Genomic DNA, 19,044 nt, shown 5'->3' on the forward strand with positions numbered 1-19,044 from the left:
CTGTGAGCCAGTAGATTCTTGTCTGGACCGCTTTTTCCTGTTGCCTCTCCACATAAAATGCTAATTTTCTAGACTAGGGGTTAGATCTGATAAAGGTAGTTGACCAGAGGCGTATTTGAGCTTCAAAGATTTGAACCAGCTTGTTCCTGGAACATCTTCAGCGATGATTTGAGCCACGGAATCTATCAATTCTTGCATGTTCGGCATCTGGTACTTATCTAACTAGATTTGTGCTTTCATAGGGCTAGCATTCAATGCAAGTTTGATGGATCCGTCTTTTTTAGTGATAAGAACAATCGAAGAAAAACAGCGATATGTGGTGCATTTGTCTAGTTTTTCTATACGGCTGTCTTTGTGCATGTCTTTTTTTCTTTAGCTACCCGGTCTCGGATGAGTATAGGTTTCTTTTTTCGTTTCACTTGTCTCGGAATTAACGGAGCTTGAAAAGTGGTAATTACTTAACGGTTCTTAAAGCAACTCAATCAGCTAAAGACATGACCATACCTCTTCACGAATTGCGCTTTCCAGAATTTTGAGGTAGGATTTGTCTCCTTTCTTTTGTTGCATCAATCGCCTCCTCTGGACTATGGCTACTCCATGCTGCTCGTATATTTTTCTACGGCTCGGTTTATTTTCATCTGGTTGCACCATGTTTACACGCCTGTTCGCTGAGTTATACATTAAGCGAGGTGTTCTTTTTCTTGAAAGCGTTGCACATTGCGTCCTTAAGCCGGGCATAATTTCCGGTGTTTTGAAGTGGTAGGATTTCAACAAAATAGCCTGGTTTTGTGCCTCGATTTTGATTCTGACGTTGTGTGGGACGACAATATGACCCACCACGGCCTTGATTTCTATACTACTGGGCAGAGAGTGCTGGTGTTTGTTTGACCCGTGACTGAGTCGATGTTGATAACTGGTTGTGTGGAAGTGTGTTATGGAATTGCTTCAACGTTTTTGCTCCTTTTTTTTCCTCGAAAGCGAGCTTCAACGCTTGGTATAGATCAGTTTTTGCCTTTATCAATTGCTATTGAACATCTACAGCGTGAATTAGACCAATAAACGGGCCATTGAGCGTGAATTTTTCTCATCCCAGAGGCCAATTGCATAGAGCATTTCTTCCGCACGTCTCGCGGCAGCTGCTTCCCTTGCTGACATGTTCGCTACCGCTGATTCTTCTGTTGCCCCTGCCGCCTCTGATTTTGGATAAGGGTCGTGAATTTCTCCTACAAGAAAGCTGGGTTTAGCAATGGCTTCGCCCAGAAATACTGAATTCTAAGTGGGCGAGTCCTGTTTTTGTTCACAGAAATTGCTGGCTGTACCATGAGATTACCCGAACTTTACTGCTCAAAAACTGACGGGTAAAATCAAAAAAGTCAACTATTAGTTATATATAAAATAAATAGTATAGAATAATGCCCAAGAATAGAGAGTTTCCAGAATTGATAATTGTCGAATAACAGATAAACTGAGATAAATGTATGAACCTCATTGCAAGACGCAAGCAACTGAATTTACGCCAGAGATAAACAAAAGGACGGGTTTTAAGTGTCCGTGAAAACATACTGCGCTTATAACTAATAAATAATTACATACAAATATAAAGCCATGAAGTGAGGGACCTAAGGTCACTAACCAAAAAATTATATAGAACAAATGAGAAGATCAAAAAGGGAATTTTTAATTATGCGACATTTAGTGATTTTTTGATTTTGCCACCAGCAGCTCATTGTTCCGACCACTGAAAGTGAGGAGTAACTTTATCATCGGGTGTCGTTTTTTTGTTTTAAATTTTTTCCTGGTGAATTTAGGCTCTACAGATAATCATCAGAATGCCTCAATTGATCTATCATACTATAGCCCTTACTCGTGATTTGAACAAAACCAAAAAGGTTTGTCGAGAGAAACTGAAATTTTTTTAGCTTAATTTCGAGCTTGTTGAGTCAGCGAGTAACGTTTGTGAAAATTTATTTATTTGAGCTACGAAAAACATCCCAATTGAAAAAATTTAATGGAAGGATCTTGCAGCGTTTCCCTGGTGCTTAATCTTTAAAGTTTTGAAAAAGAAAAATGTTTAATTTTTAAATGTTTCAAATTTAATTCATTTTAAAGACTACTGTATACTGTTAAATTCAATTCTGATGTTTTAAAAATTGTTTTAAGTTCTTTCGCCAATCCGTTCACGGAATCGTATTTATCATAGGATAATACGAATACAATTTAATCAAAATTATGATTTGGAAAAGTCAAGTAGTACAGTTTGAGCAAATGAGATTGTAATGAAAAGGAGATTTTGAAGCATTGAATAAATACAGCGTACACAAACAACCCGTTTTCAACTATGGAGAGCAATATAATCATATTTTTCTTGTTCTTGAACTTTTTCCAAGATTCATCATAGGACAGATGTCGTTTTATTTAAAAATGACAGATATGGTCTTTTTTTTTTACTTAACTGCAGATTTCGTTCTACCTACTAAGTTAACTGCCTACTCTTTGCTCGATTACCGCGTTTTGAATTAGGATGAAAACTGCAGTAGGACGATATCTGTCACTTAAATAAATATCTACACTATAAAGAAATCTGTGTCAGTTCTCATGGTTTTTTGGCGATATCTAATTTAAATATCTAATAAGTTATATTCAATATTTTAGAGCTTCTGTTGGACTTCGAAGATAAATAGCGTGATCAGATATAAGAATCATAATTAAGTGTTTTGTGAGGGTACAAATCCCACTGATTGGTCCTATCTCATCCAGTGCGGTTACTGATTCATAGAGACGCTACGCTGTACGTTTTCCGAAAAATATGATCTAATTTTTTCACCAGGATTGATCTTATTCGTTGATAAGTTGCAATTCTGTCAATTTTTTCAAAGGAATGTTTTTAGTTTAGTTTTTTTTTCATCTGGTCTATAAAAGGAATCTTCAGCCTACTAATTTTGCGGAACGAAGACAATATTTTGAATGCTAGTATTGATAGTTGGCGTATTTGTTTAGATGTGTCGTAACGGAAAGTTTTTTGACTGTAACTACAAAGTAATGAGTCTTCCGACCCCCACAGCAGTTGAGAATGGTCGACGTAGAGAGGCTTATAATCTCAACAGCAATCAAGGGGGGGGGCAAAATGGCCGTGTAAATAGAAAGTGTGGTGAAACGGTGGTGGAAAAAAACTCAGCTGTTTAAAAACGCGAGGCTTGGCAAAGTGTTTAATGCAAAGAAGGAGGTTTTCGTAGTTGATGGCTGCAGCGCCATTCGGTCAGTCGTTGACTGAGTGTTGTTTGTTTTTTGGTTTCCCTTCAACAGTTTCTTCTCGGTACACTCGAGTTGTTTTAGCCTCAAAACTGGCAAACCTCTTAGTTACATTTTTGTTTGCCCGCCTACATGTCAGTTTCCCTGAAAACAATGCTAATAATATGCCATATTCATTACATCCCTCTATCATCTGCTAAGATTATGAGAAGAACAGTTTAGAAGAATTAGTTCGCGGCGACTGCGTTTGTCTATTTTTAGCTTTGAATCTAATTAGCTATATACAAGTTTATCATAATCTTTCTTGTATGCTAATTTTGCTGTTCAGCTTTTTAGCATTTCAAACAGGTGACAGTTGTTAGACTTCAATTTATGAGTTTTTTTAGTTCTAAGGAGTTTCACTCGAACTCTGAGTACCTCCTATTTTTAGACAGTTTCAAAGCCAGTTGAATAAGGTTTTTTTTCCGACAGTACCTTTTACTTAAATGAATTTTTGTCGGTGAAAGCGTCATTTAAGCAGCCGTATGAAGTTGTACAGAGATTGCTTCAAGAAGTGATTGATTTTTTTTGCTTGTGTCTTCGTATTTTTAGTTGTTTTGAGATAATTGGGTAATTTAGTGCATGATTTAATCCCGATTATTTATTACATATTGATCATTATTGTCATTTTATTGATGGATAACACAGAAGCTTACTATTAATTTTGATTTGTTAAAGTTTTCGAAGCAACTTATTTCCGTTTTAAATTATTTTCCTCTTTTTTGTTAGCGATTGGGAGCCAACCTGCCTTGAATTATTTATTCTGCTTCAACATCTAGTATCTTTTTAACGCCCTACTCATGTTAATAGTCAAATAGTCTTGCTCGGTTTTTTGCTTATGAACCAAAGATCAATACCGTCAGTTTTTGATCAAGCGCAGCCGGATTGACTTCTATTCTCTTCGCACAGCAAAATTGCCTGAGAGTAATTCTTAATATAGAAACTGTTTGTCAGATTTCACAGTCTTTATTGTTCTGAAGACATTTTTTTGTTTTTTTTGTTTATTTTATTTTATGGATTCATCATCTCATTAAGGATTCCCATTTTGACAATAAATTATCATATGTAGGCCTCTTATACCTAAACTGTTTCAACTTTCTCCTTTTCACCGCTAAACTTTTTTGGTAATTATATGAAGCGTTTAATGCATAATCCCACGCCCTTCGCAATATAGCTGTTCGGCTGCTTAAGATGGTTGTAAGTTTAACGTTGCTTTTGGTGGTTGTAATTTTAACGATGGACAGATGAGGTTGTAAGCTAAAAATGATGTTCTATCGTTGCGAATCAATCGTTTTGCCGTTTGATTTCTTTTTTAGTTCAAGTTTATATTCATTTGACGCTCTCCTAATAGCACATACATTTTCACGCTTGCGATGCAAGCGTTATCAAATCGGAATGTACATTTTTTTAGGGTTAACAACTAGTTCAACAAAATCAGTTGAATCACGTATGACGCTGCTATGCAGCTTACATGCTCAAACTCAGGGGTGGATCTAGGATTTTATCGAGGGGGGGGGGGGGGCGGATTTTCAAAAAATTTTCGAAAATTTTGATGACCTTTTTTTTAGGTCGACCAAATTGATTTTTCGAGCTCTCCCAAAGCATTGTTTTGCCCCTGTTTTGGCAAAATTTTCTGCCCCGCAGGCAAATTTTTGAAAAACAGTCAAAAAAGCCGTTTTTGGGCACTTTTTGAAAAATGTTGACAAAAAAATCGCGTTTTTTTGGCGCGCGCTTCCCCTCAAAAAATAGTTAATATTGGCGCCAAAGGCGCCCTTAGAAAAATTTTTGGGTCGGTAGGCCAAAATGGATTTATTAAAAAGTATCAAAGGGGGGACCCTTTGGGTCGGCAGGGGGTCGAATCCCTGAAGGGGGCGTCCGCCCCTGCTCAAACTTCAAACTTAACTACTGGGTGGGTATTAGTTACTAAAGAGTAGTTTCTGTGGGCCTTGAAACTTTCAAACGTTTTTTTTTAAATAGTTTATTTTGCTCAACTGGTGTCTGGTTGTCGGGATTGTTTGCGCTTCGTAAGTTTTGTTCAATTGCTAAATTGAATTTCCAATGTTTTAATTGTCATTTTTGCCTAGGATGTCTTTTTGATAAAAACATGTATTATGAAAATGTATGGGATTGGGTTTTTATTTTTTTTTGAGACGCTTTGGAAAATTTCATCACTTTTCGCAAAAAAATATTTATTTTCCCAAAATTTTTTCTACCGATTTTCAAAAAGGAGTATCCATTGAAAGACTGCCTACATTCTTGTGTGCCTCCATATTCCCCTGGTCTCTTTTCACTTTACCCTTTGTCTGCAGCCATCGGAAAAGTCTGTGGGGTGAGTATTTGACCAATATTTTTGATTTTGGTTTCACTGAATAGAAAGATCTTGTAACCCTTCCCTCTTACAGATAAAATAATGGCCCTCGGAATATTCAGTTTTTTGTTACCTGAGGTTGTGATTTCAATGGAGATAACGGGTAGTTGGAAGTTTACCTGCATTAGCGGCCCTTCAGTTTTTTGATCTTTGAGCGTAAATGATTTTTCTTTGCAAATGTTTTGAATTTGACCAAAAAATATTCCTGCTTATCTAAGATTTTGAGTTTAATCCTAAGAACGGGTTGTGGGAAGAGTTTTTGTATACGCGACTACAAACAAAAGCTTTTGAAGCAAAAAAATATTGCAGTCGGAAGAGTCAAAATTGTAATTTTTTCTCTCGTTTTTCTCGAAGACTATTCTGCGAAATCTGGGTTTTTGAGCTCACTCGAAGTTAAACAGTTGGGGTAATCTCTTCTGCATGAGCGGCTACGCCCAATTTTTTCAAAACAAAAAGTTAAGATTCTCCTGAATGTCAACTTTCTGATTTGTTGACTGTTTTTTCAATTGCTGTCCTGCCAATTTGACATCATAGGTCCAATCGACGCATCAGGTTGTTGGAAGCGTACCTATATAATTTGCTACGCACAGTTTATTGTAGAGAAAGTTATGGCCTTCAGACAAATGAAAGTTTTGAAACTTTGACCGTTTTTGGAAGTTTGATACTCTAATCGAAAATTACCGTGTCAATTCTCAGGTTGAGTGTTCAATCGAAAATTTGGATTGTGGGAATTTACCGGCAACGGTCTGGTTTTAGCAGAAAAAAGTTACGGATTTCGGAAAGTCAAGTTTTTGAACTTAGACAAATTGTTTTTAGAAACTTCTAATTTTCGTAAAAATTACCCTATCAAATCTGAGATGAAAATATCAATGAGTGGTTGCGCAAATTTTACTCGCAGAAGCGGATATTCCTTTTTTTGTAAGAGGAAGATTATGTCTCTGGGAAACTTCCAAACTCTCAAAAAAATCTTACTCTTACTTATTTTAGTAGAGGAACCACTAAGGTTTTTGGCAAAGACCAATTTTTATTATTAGTATAACATCATCAGTATAACAATTTCAAAAACTATCAATTACCTACCTCCAGCTTAAGCTGGGCACTAGGTGTTCGTCATCGAGACATGCGGAAAAATTTTGATAATCTAGTTTTCAAAGTGTTTCAATTTTTTTTCGACTCTTTTCTTCTCTGTTGTCTCATGTCACCAAACTTTCATTCAGGGTAGTCACGTGCTTCAGTCTAAAAAGGGAAATTTATTTCAAATCAAACATTTGTGAACAAATTTTGTTCAAATGAACCGAGTCATATTTGTGAACAAAACCAGTCTACTCTGATTATCAAGGTGACCGACCTTACTTCCCTTTGAGATAAATTTGGAATAATTTTTTTTAGTTTAAGGCTAGCCATTTCCTTAAGGTTATTTAGCCATTTCGCTAATTTCAAACATTATTTTTAAAGAAATTTTGTAGAATTCAAGAGCAGGAATAGGCTTATTTGCAACAAAAGTTCGTTTGCAACTAAAACTAGGAACAATTATATCAAAATTTCTATCCTTTATGTTAAGCCAGCAGAAACAAACAAAAAATAATATTTTCATTTACTCATCTGATGATCACAACAAATAACAATTTATCTGTTTCATGGTTGACTTCGAATATTAGAGTCTATTTTTGTTCAGTAAACCGAAGTTTCAATTATGAAACCCAACAAAAATTGGGCAACAAGAAAAACAGTCCCCTCCCCTCAACAAGCTAATGAATGAGATAGTGATTCTAGTAGTGCCATGAAACTATGCGTTGCATTCTTTCACAAATGATGTTCTGAAGAGTGGGCGGAAAAGATTGACCCTGGGATTGAGACTTGACTGACCTGGCATTACATAGTAGAATCCTTATGGCTGGATCTGGTGCATAGTCATCGTAGTATGGTATGTTGTACATTCTGAATGAAGTGAGAGCAGGCAGATCTTTCAGTTGTCCATCCTGTTGCCTGCTATGTGCAGACCTTCATTTGCTTTTTCATGCTTTTCTTATGTTTGTGTTATATCGCTTCGCCTCTGTGTTCAAATATTGATTTTTGTTTGTTTACAATTAAATTGAACGATTTTTTTTCACTAGTGAAGAAGGAGAGAATCTGAGACTCTCAGTGCATAAATTTGCAGCTCAACAGTTTAGTAATACGAACACACAGTTGGCATTATCTTGATAACACAATTTCAGTTGTCTGTTTTTTTTCCAGCGAGTGCTTCCTCAAAATTACTCGTATAGTCTGTAATCAGTGGTGTAAGAAGAAGTTTTTCTAGGGGGAACCTTTTTTGTAGGTCGACCAAGTAGATCTTCCCAGCTCTTTCAAAGCTCTAAAAAGGCCGGTTTTGGCCAATTTTTTGCGCTGCAGACGAGTTTTTGAAAAGGTGTTGGTAGCTCGCGCCGAAAAGATAAGTTATATTTTCGAAGCATTCTCTGATTTGTGTCCGGAAAATTTTGCCTTAAAGAATACTATTTAAAAAGTCATCTGCACTAAATCAGGGGGGGTGGGATGCCATCTTGGTGTATGGTGCATATATATACAAGCCAATTGAAAATCCTTTGTGATTCAATTCTGGGCTTGGATGCCATTTTGACACGACCATTTTTGTGCATAAGAAATTGTAGTCTTGCTGTCCCTTACCGGAAAGAAAACGATCAACGCACGGGAATACATTACACGGAGCAATGGTAGTGTGCTTATGGCATACTTCACGTCTATGAATCACTTCATATACGCCATTTAGAATTTACGCAATCGATTTCTTTGGTAGTCTATACTATCTAAAGCGCTGAAAATTTTGTAGTACCGAATCTTGGGAAAACCCCATACCATTCAGTGTCTGCGTGAATTACAATGGCAGCTGAAAATCTAATAATTTGAGATGTAACCTTCAAAAGTATTCCTTTGTGGTTTTGGCTAGGGTAGCTGATATGACCTTTCGATGAGGAGAATACCTACTGCATGTTCTTCGAAAATGTTGTTGGTCGTATTTGGTTCTCTTAAAGCGTAATCAATTTGTACCAATGTTTTGATTAATTGTGGCCGTTTTGTGCTGATTTGTGAATGACTTGTGGAATGCGCCTTTGACGTACATCACCATCATCATCACCGTCTTATCACAGGTGTTTCTTAAATCTTCCTTGGCTTCGTTTGAGTATAATTTCAGTACCTATTCTTCAATCCGCAGGATTGCTTTGTTTTAGAGACTAACTTTCCATGCCTTGCCATAGTGGTCATCGTTGTATATCGTTGAATTTGTTGAAAAAATTATAATTCTTGCTTCTGTGCATGTCGTCCATCGAATTAGTACAGTATCAGAAAAGCCTAAGAGCAGTATATCGATCGTCTGAAAATAAGTGTATTTTCTCTGGTTTCGTATATAAGCCGTTTAAGGACAAAGAGGTCATTTCATATTTGGTTTATTGGAAAAGTGAGCAAAATGAACAGAAATATTAGAAAAAGAGTTTGAACTTCTTCACTTTTTCGGACCCGTATAGTTTTGCAGCTTTTCTCATTTGAGGCGCCGATGACGGCATCCATGTAGGAAGTTTTAAACACCGTGACCTCTGAAGTGTTATATGGTTTGTGACTCTTTTGCAAATGTTTGTTTGGCGATTCTCAATGATTGTTTCTTTCCGCAACGTCGTGATGTTGCTACCTGAAATAAATGATATTCAGCCCTTGATTGTCAGTTTTTCAACCGTTTGCAAAGTTCAGTTTTTGAGATTTATTTTTCTAGTGAGTAATGAAAGTTGAGCCGCGAATGAATACATTGCTACAACTCAAGTAAAAAGACACCGAAAGAATGTTCAAGCTCATCTTAGCATATAGCCACTGAAATAGGATAGAGCGCTTCTCTCATCTTTTCGGAAGTAAATCGATTTTTTTTCTACTCTTGTCACCACTGGTTTTTTGAGTTAATCTGTTCCTGAAATTCAACCAGGGCTTCCCAATGAATAATTGCAAAGAAAATAAAGGCAATAAATACAATAGTTTAATTTTTCTACTTAGATTTTTAATGCAATCAAGGCTTTTCTGCCCAATTATTGCAATACTCTTGAAATTATTTCTCTTATTTCTAGGGAAAAGTAGAACCTAAGTTGGTGAGAAAGTGTACCCGTTGCAGCTAGTTTGCCTACTCTCGCTTCGTTTTGTTCGCTTTCAGACTGTTAAGCACTCGACCTCTCACTTGCTCGAGCCTATCCATCCGCGTTAGACTTTCAGCCGCAGTTTTTGGAGACGGTGTCAGAAGTTGTATGAAATTTGGAGCTTCCCTGGATGTAAATTCAGCAACAATTTTTTTCATGAGTTTTTAGCGATATTTCATTTATTGCAATAAGTATTTGAAATATCTGCGCAATAAGATAATGGATTGCTGCGTCAATAGAAATAAAAAAATTGATTTTCTCATGAGCAATTAATTGCAATTGAACACCCCTAAATACAACGGCTCTTTCACGCCTTATTTTTGTAAATAAAAGTGTTATCATCGGGAATTCAAATTTGAAAAAGGGAACATTTCTAGCGAAATTTTTCTGGATGAATTTCGACTGATATCAAAAATCTGTTCATAATAATTAAACACAAAATTAAATAAGTTTTGAGATGTATATACATTTTGCTGCATTGCATTGGCATATTTTTTAGCCATGTTGCTGCTTTTTTGTGGCTAGTGTCAATAAATTGTGTCCATGCAAAGTTGTGTCTATTTGTAAATAAAAGTGTTATCATCGGGAATTCAAAATATGAAAGAGGGAAAATTTCTAGTTAAGTTTTTCTGGATGAATATTGACTGATATCAAAAATCTGTTAATAATAATTAAACAAAAAATTAAATAAATTTCGATATGTACAGTTAAATTTTCAGAGGCGATTAAAAAAGGACAAGGCCCGTCGACCAATGCCTCTCTCGAAAGTGTTTTTATTACTTAAGTTTTAACAGGCAACTTATGAAAAATATTTCGTAGGCTTTCGTCAGATACTTATCACACCACGCGCAAAAAAAAACTACTAATTTGAAAAATAATATTTTTTGAAAATATGGTGGGAACATTCTGTGCAACTTGCACAGCAACAGACTATGATTGTTTATTATTGCCTTTCTTCAGCAATGAAATGACTTCGAGTCGTTTCTTTTTTTCTATCTCCATGTACCCATCTCGTCATGCGCATCACATATCGTTTGAAGATATCGTTCTGTGGTTTCTCTGAAACTTCAAATATTAAAGCGCTGTACAATGTGAACTGCGCTGTACAATGTGAACTGCGCTGTCTCATTATTATTTTTTCTGTCCGATTTTTGAAAATGACACATTTATTTATTTATTTATTTATTTAAATATTCATCATGAGTAATCAAATTATCATAACACAATATGCAAAATTGCAAAAATTACTCATGATAGGACAACCAGAAAGCCAACGAGAGGCTTAGAAACGACATTTAAAAATGTTTCCTCACAACCACATTGGATTCGCAACATTTCTATTTTTATGACTTGATAAAATTCGAATCGACATAATTGATGGCAATCAAGTTAATATAGATGTGTTCATAGTACAAGGGGTTTGCAGTTATTGAATAATTTGAAGAAACCCCTGTTTAATAAACAATCTGAGGAAACGTATCCTGTACTTAAGATAAATGTCATCGCATTCTGTGTTGTGATGCAAGGTACTTCCTACGTTTCTGCTATTGAGTATTACAGTGCTGCCCGCAATTAGTGAACTAAGCCTCGTCTAAGAAAACTTGCAGTTTTGTGGTTTGGGGACCCAATAGAGTTTTCGTGTCATCCAGATTGAAAAAAAACCATCTTTACATTTCCTGATTATAATCAACTTTAGTAACCAAAAATTTGTTTTCTTTCATTTTATGTACTGTTTTTCAATATAATTTGTTTCGGTTTTTGACTGAGCTGAATCCATTTTTTCTTTCTTTACCGGATGTTTGAGTTGATTGCTTTTGTTTTACTTCTCAATGAAGCGTGAGAAACGACTGCGATAGCATTTCTTTTTATGGTCATTGTTTCAAGTTGATTCATTCTGGGGGAAAAAGGTAGGTTTGGATGTTGAAACAGTTTCCCAAAATAAGTGTCTAAAATAGGATCTGTGCAGACTTCACTATTTGGCCACACACATTTTTTGTCTGTAGATTTTTTAAAGTATTTAGTGGTAGACTTTTCGCAATTTTAATCACATTTCATGGTGTTTCGTTTCGCTTTTTAAAAATCTAATTTCTCAAATAACTCAGGATAAGCCAGGAGAATTCTCTAGTTGTTCCGACCATATGAAAAATATTGAGGAACTTCGTATTCGGGTGTGTTTTAGTTGTTTTCTTTTCTTTTTGTTTTCCACGCAAAATCAGGTACCACAAATAAGTTATCGGAATGGGTCGAGTTAGTATATATTATATTAAAGCCCTTTCATTTCTAATTCGACCGAAATTAAAAGATTTGAAAAATTTTTTCTTTTCTCATTGTCGAGAAAAACTGCTTTGAAATTTTTGATTTTCAGTATAATTTCGAGCTATTAAGGTGAGCACGCCGGCTTGCAATAGTTTGTTTAAACTTAATTTAAGCCTTGACTTTGTTTTAAAAAAAAGTTTTTGAAAAAAATTTTAATTTTTTTCAAAATTTTTTTTTCATTTTTCTGGTCATTGTTCTGCAAAAACTGTTTTGAAATTGGCCTATTTGACTATGACTGTTGACTATGTCTTTTTTTTTTTTTGGTTCAGATATTTTTATCACAGCACACAGAAAAAAACGGCAGTAATTTGAAAAAAAAAAATCTTTTTGTTAAGACTATGTTTGGAACATTCTGTGATATTTGCGCAGTAACCGGCTATCCTGCTTATAACATCATCATCATCATCATCATCATCACATATGTTATTTCGACACCAATTTCTTGAATTCAAAGGTGTTTGAGTTTAATTAAAAACCAGTTTTGTCGTAAGAATAATCAGTCGCTCCGTTAAAGATGAGTTCGTTTCTGTCGATAGCCGTACCCACTCTAAAATGAGCTGGGATTTGAACAGAAAATGTTCTTTGAAGATGGTTAAAAATCGGACCCGCTCTAAAATGAGCTGGGCGTTTCATCGTCGTCGCCTTCTTTGCCTTCGTTTCACAGCCATTGGATTTTCTATGCTTCTGAAGGCGTCATAAAAGTCCTTAGCAAGTTCGCGCACGCCATTTGCTGTGGGGTGAAGACCATCTGCGCAAACATGCCTCCGATAGCTGAACTTTACAGTTTTAAAGAGCGGGATTTTATACCATGCCGTTAGATTTCTGTAGCATTTATTCACTCTCCTGATAAGAGAGCGTTTACCTTCCCGGCTAATAAGTGACATGACGCCAACTTCAAAATTGCAGTCAAGGAGTCTAAAAATAGCACTCTCCATCTCCTCGGCTACTTCAGTCGCTCCCAATGACTGGCGCCCTGAACGGTCAAACAGGTTGTTTGTTCCTCCCATTATGAGCACTGTTTGTACATCCAAGTTTTTAATATCATTGAGAACCTGATCGCTACAAAGGGTTGAGAGAGTTCCACCAGGGCACGAAACTGTCACGGAATCTGGCAGGAAAATCCCATAAACTAGCGATGATCCCAAAACAGCATATGTCACTCTCTTGATCTTATCAGAGCTCAATATTATCCGTCTTTTGGGGAGAAACCTGGTTTCAACATGAACATTTCTTAGACGCAAGGTTTCGTTTAGCTTTTGAATTCCAACTTTTCTAGTTTCAGTCATTTTAGCAACCTTTAACTGAAACAAGTCTCATAGTAATACTGGTTAAACAAATACGTTTTCAACTGTTTACGAAATTCAGTTTCATTTGGTAGTTTAAGGTTACATGGTAAACTATTCCAATGGTGTGCGGCAGCAAACCTAAACGTCCTTTTTCCATAGTTCGTGTTAACCAGTGGTTTCTTAATGACCATGGTCCTTTCACTGAAACGGGAGGAACTTTTTTGTAGTGAAAAATATTTACTCAGATAAGACGGAACGATTTGAGGATTGAAAATGCATTTGTGTACGATTGTCAAGACTTTAAAAATCACTCGAGATTTTATGGGCAACCAATGTAGATCATGTAGATAAGGAGTAATACTCGTTGACTTCTTCAAACCGAAAACAAATCTGCAGGCACTATTTTGGACTTTTTGCAACTTGTAGAGCAGATAATTTGGTAAGCTCGAGTACAAGCTATTGCAGTAGTCTAATCGACTTAAGACTAGCATTCTTGCCAACATATTTCTATTTTCAAAATCAAGGTAGAAACGTATGCTGTATAGTTTCCGGAGACTGTGGTAACTGGCGCCACACACGGAATCGATCTGTTTTTTCAATGACAAGGATCGGTCAATGAGGCAACCTAAAGACTTCACAGAGTTTTCTGTTGATTTCATCAGCTTAACCGTTGAATTTCCAATGAGTAGTGAACTGTTTGTTAGACCTTTTGACTTACTAGTGGCTATGTTAATTACTTGGCTTTTTGATTCATTTAACATAAGCCCCATGGACGAAAACCAGTTCGAAATAATAACCAGAGATCTTTCTATTTCTGCTAATTCACTCTCATTTTTAATTTCACAGTATAAAGTAGTATCATCGGCATACACTTGGTATGAAAATTTAGTTGAGCCAATAATATCGTTCAATGGTGTCAGGTAGATTGAGAACAGGAGGGGTCCCAGAAGAGAACCTTGAGGCACTCCAAATTCGAGTTCTTGAGAATTCGATAAAACATCATTGATAGCAACAATTTGAGTCCGATTCTCTAGATAGGAAAGAATTAGATCCACTGCATCATTCGTCATTCCAATCCGATTTTTCATGATCTTTCTCAATGTTTTATGATCAATGGTATCAAATGCAGCTGAAAGGTCAAGGGCTATCAAAATGACCTGTCTCTTGTTGTCGAGACTAGTCAGTAGATCATCTGTAGTTTTTAGCAGAGCCGTTTCAGTTGAAAAATGCTTCCTGTAAGCAGATTGGTGTTCATCTAGAAGATTATAGGAGCTAAGGTATTGATCGAGCTGTTTATATAAAATTCTTTCAAAAACTTTACTGATAAACATCAGATTCGCTATTGGTCTATAAGAATTTAAAACGTTTTGGTCAAGTTTGTGGTCTTTTAAGAGAGGAGTTATCACCGCTCTCTTGAGACATTTTGGAAGTTTGGACTGATCGATGCAATTGTTCATCATAATGATGAAATAATCTTTCCACGAGTGTGCTATTCTTTTCATATCTATCGTTTTCAGTATATCTTCTCGTGAGTTCGCGTTTGAAACCATTCTTACTGCTTCTTCTAGTTCATCTATAGTCACATATTGGAATTGGAAAGAAGAAACTGCAGTGAAAGCAAAGAGTGGCGGCGAGATGCCATTACTTTTAACATTTGCCACTAAATTTCTAACCTTCTGAATGAAAAATTGGTTGAAGTTTTCAGCTAATTCATAATCACTGGAGTATATCAGTGGTAGAACGTTTTGTTGTTTTTCTCCAGCAAGGCGTTTCAATTCACGAAACTTGAGCGAATGGCTATTTGAAAGCTCAAAGCGCCTGGAAAAATATATCAATTTCTTCTCTCTAAACAGATCTTTACATTTCTTTAAATACTCCTTGAAAGCTGTTTCGTTTTCTAATCCAGGATTTACACGCATTACGCGTTCTAATTTTCTACGTTTTCGTTTTACGTCTGCTAACTCTTTATCGTAAAAATTACAAAATCGGTTTTTGACAACTTTGGTCTTAGTTGGCACATAATCAGTTTTCAGCAGCTGCAAAATTTCGATAAAATTCTCTGCCATCTCGTTCGGGTCACTGGTGTTCAGATTCAAGATTAAATTCTGATCTATTTCCGTCTCTAAATGTTTCCAGTCTGTATTGTTCCAATCATAAATAGTCAATCTGGTTTTATCCTTCCGTTGAATTGCGATTTCATAAGTGAACGTCAATAGATGGTGATCAGAGTATTCAACGTGCTCATTTCTAACGGGTGAGCACAATTCCGGGTTTGAACAAATTATGAGGTCTAGAATTTTCCCGTATTCGTGAGTTGCTTTCTTAACAATCTGTTCTAGGTTATATTCCAGTAGAATCGAACAAAATGTATTGGATTTGGCACAACGTCTGTTTTCTAGATCCAAATTAAAATCACCCAGGAGGAGAATTTGGGTTTCAATTGCTGAGGCAAGAATATTTTCAGTCAATTCATTAAAAAACTCGTTATAATTTCCACTCGGCGGTCTATATATTGCTGCAATTGTTATTTTGACTTTTCTAGTCACGACCGTAATTACCAAGAATTCACCATCGTCCGAGAGATGGCTCAAAATTCTTTCACCCTGTAGTTCTTCGCGAGAAATTATGGCAACACCTCCACCTATTTTAGCCGTTCGTGAAACATGATGATATCGATATTCATTTGAAGAGTCTATACACTGATTTAGAATATATTCCGTATCCGGCTTAAGCCAGGTTTCAGTAATGATCAAGATAGCAACTTGTTCTGTAGCCAATATGCTCTGTATTTGATTTACTTTTTTCGCTAGAGAACGTATATTAATTACACCAACTTTCATAGCATTCGATTGAGACTCGGCTTTTTTGTTTGATTTTAGTCAGTCGCTTTTCAAAGTTCTGAGCCAGGTTCTGGCTTCTGCATCAAGATAGTACCTGTTTATTACAACATTTTCCGGCCAAGAATTAGGTTGATCAATGATTGTTGCATGTTCGCCGTCAAATACACAGTGGAAACTTTTGTGGCGAGAATTTTCCTTTGTTATTTCCCTGATATGATTCAGAGGAAATCCTTTACTTTGACACCATGCGACTATATCACTTTCATCATTTGTCTGTTTTATTCTTCCAACATAGAGATGGCGTCGTGGTGGTGGCTTCTCTACACCTTTGAGTGCTTCTGTTACCACTTCTCCCGTAATTAGTGGTTTCTTTGGTCTGCGGTCATTTCTATCTTTGGAGCCTTTTCGCTTCGTAACCCTCGAGCTACCAGCTTCTGAGGATACACTTTCACGAGCATTTCTGATGAATGCCGAAGAATTCAGATTAAACTTCGCTGCCCCAGCATAATTGGTTTTGTTCTTTTCAATTATACTACTTGGTTCACGATATTGCTTCAGCGATAGCAGCTCAGACTTTAATTCGTGTACATCTTGCGCCATAGTCTTTATTGAGAACAGTTCTTGTCGCAGTTCATCAATAACTCGGAAAAGATCTCTTTTACAGGTTCCACAATCTGGGCAACTCCATTCAATGTGCCCAACCACCTTATCGGCAGTGTTGAGGCCAATACACGCAGAGTGGGCAGAAGCTTGACAACCGACGCATTTCACCGATTGATTGGTTAAAGCGTTTTGACATACTGTACAGTGGAGAGACGACATATTTCAATTGTCTTGCTGGGAATTATTGGTCGTTTCCGCTCTAAAATGAGCTGGATTTTGGTAGATTTGTTTAAAGATATTTCCAAATTCTCTTTGTCATTCCCGCTCTAAAATGAGCTGGATAACATCCGGGAATTTGTTCGTGTCTTTTCTGGCTGTCGTAACCACTCTCAAATGAGCTGGTTTATCTTCTTTATCTGATTCTGTTTGTGTCAATTTCGATTTCCATCAACCGGATCTCTAAAATCCCTTCGTAGACAAGGGCTACCCAAGATAAGATGTTAATCCGGTTCGTCGAGACATATCTATCTATTTAATAAGTTTATCACAACAATTAGGCTAATAACCTTAAGTTACTGCTTTGAAAATTGATTGAGCTTAAATTGGGTTTCAGATTTTTCTTTTGAATAGTTTTCAGCTGCTAGACCTTTTTTTTAGTTGCAGATTTAGAATAATAATAGAGACTCTATACAATATCGAGCTTAGGCGAGCATAGTGTAATAGAACGACTTTCCTTTTTTTGCCAACCTAAGTCGCAATTTTGGTGCCAGTTTTTTTGTGGCTGGTGTTAATAAATTGTAAAGGGCACTTGGCGCAGATGCGAGGACAGGGGGTGTGTGTACGTCATTGTGCGTGCTTGCAATCATGTAGCTACGCTTTTATGCATTTATTTCATTTACTTATTGTTCCGATTTTCGATACGAAAGTAACGGAATATTTGTGCTCGGGGTGGGTTTTTTTTTCTTCAGACAAATTTCGACTTTTTAACTAGCCATTTTTGACGGAATTTTATATCATTCGAAAGCTATTGTTCTCCTGAGCTCAAATTTGAAAAGATATTTCACCTGTGATCATTTTTCGTAAAGTTATGGGGGTTTAAAGATTGCCATTTTGGCCAATTTGGGACAATTAACGCGCGATATATTTCGCGCTATTAACGCGTAAGCGGAGATTTAATCCGTCTTAAAATCGTTCCAAATTGGTTGAAAGAAGCTTATTTGCCATAATTGATTTGTTAAAAGGAGCTAAATTTATCTTTTTGTACTTTATATGGCGTGTGGGGGGATGATTTTCATAAAAAAATTTCAAATTTTAGAAAAATTTTTTTTTCATTTTATTTTATTACATTTAATTTTTTAATGTTATTACTGCTTCATAAAAGCTCAAAAGGCAGTCGGAACATTCAGGGCTTTGCCCTGATACGAGCAGTCTTGTTTGATTAATTGTAAATTAACAATGGTTTTATTCATCGAATAGAAGAAAGTCTATAACTAATCTGTCATTGCGTGTTTTACTTGTTCACTTGCCACTGACTTGACTCATTCACGTTCATGCAGATTTTCACGTTTCAAGCTATTAACGGTATTTCAAATCAAAAGTATTACTGTTCGAAAGCGTTAAAAAAATATGAGACCATTGCCAGCCTAAATTTTATTTTCACCAAATGTTTTTACAGATTCAAACTCAGGGTGCTTTGGGGAGTCTTCTGATATATAAAGTTGTGGTAAAATCTGGAATCAGGGTAGCTGAATTTAGCCGGCGATTGCTACATGCCAATCAGTTTTGATGGCTCTTTTTTTTTCGTTTTCCCCCATAAAATTGTTATTTTCAGATTTTTCCTCAAATCGATTGGCCTGAATTTTCTGATTTTTGTCGCCTCTACTACCCGAGAGCAACTAAATTTTTTTAAAATACGGATCGAATATACTTGAAATCAGTTAATCAATGATCATTGATATTTTCTATAAAAAGGACTGCGTGATCGAAAGCTTTCTGCAATAAAAATAATTCTAATGGTGGGCATGTAGCGAATGATAAAAGCACCTTTTTCATTCCAATTACCAAAAAATACTGACATCCTTGAAATTGTTGATTCAAACAATTAAAAGAAATACCCTCTTCCTCAGAATTGCTGTGAGGGAAATTGCGTGGGTTTTTTGTATTTTCATTTT

General features: G+C 36.1%; 2 protein-coding genes across 2 annotated transcripts in view; one reads left to right on the forward strand and one right to left on the reverse strand.

Moving 5' to 3' along the window:
- LOC134846098 (uncharacterized) overlaps positions 1-17,429 on the reverse strand; it is a 464,945-nt gene extending 447,516 nt beyond the window's left edge. The window contains exon 1 of the mRNA XM_063863314.1: positions 17,399-17,429. The gene's annotated coding sequence lies outside the window, so the exon portion shown is untranslated. The remainder of the gene's footprint in view (positions 1-17,398) is intronic.
- LOC134846099 (uncharacterized) overlaps positions 1-19,044 on the forward strand; it is a 434,549-nt gene that overhangs the window by 25,205 nt on the left and 390,300 nt on the right. The window lies entirely within an intron of this gene.

This window comes from Symsagittifera roscoffensis, chromosome 5 (assembly GCF_963678635.1).
Source record: "Symsagittifera roscoffensis chromosome 5, txSymRosc1.1, whole genome shotgun sequence".
NCBI classification, from domain to species: Eukaryota; Metazoa; Xenacoelomorpha; order Acoela; family Convolutidae; genus Symsagittifera; species Symsagittifera roscoffensis.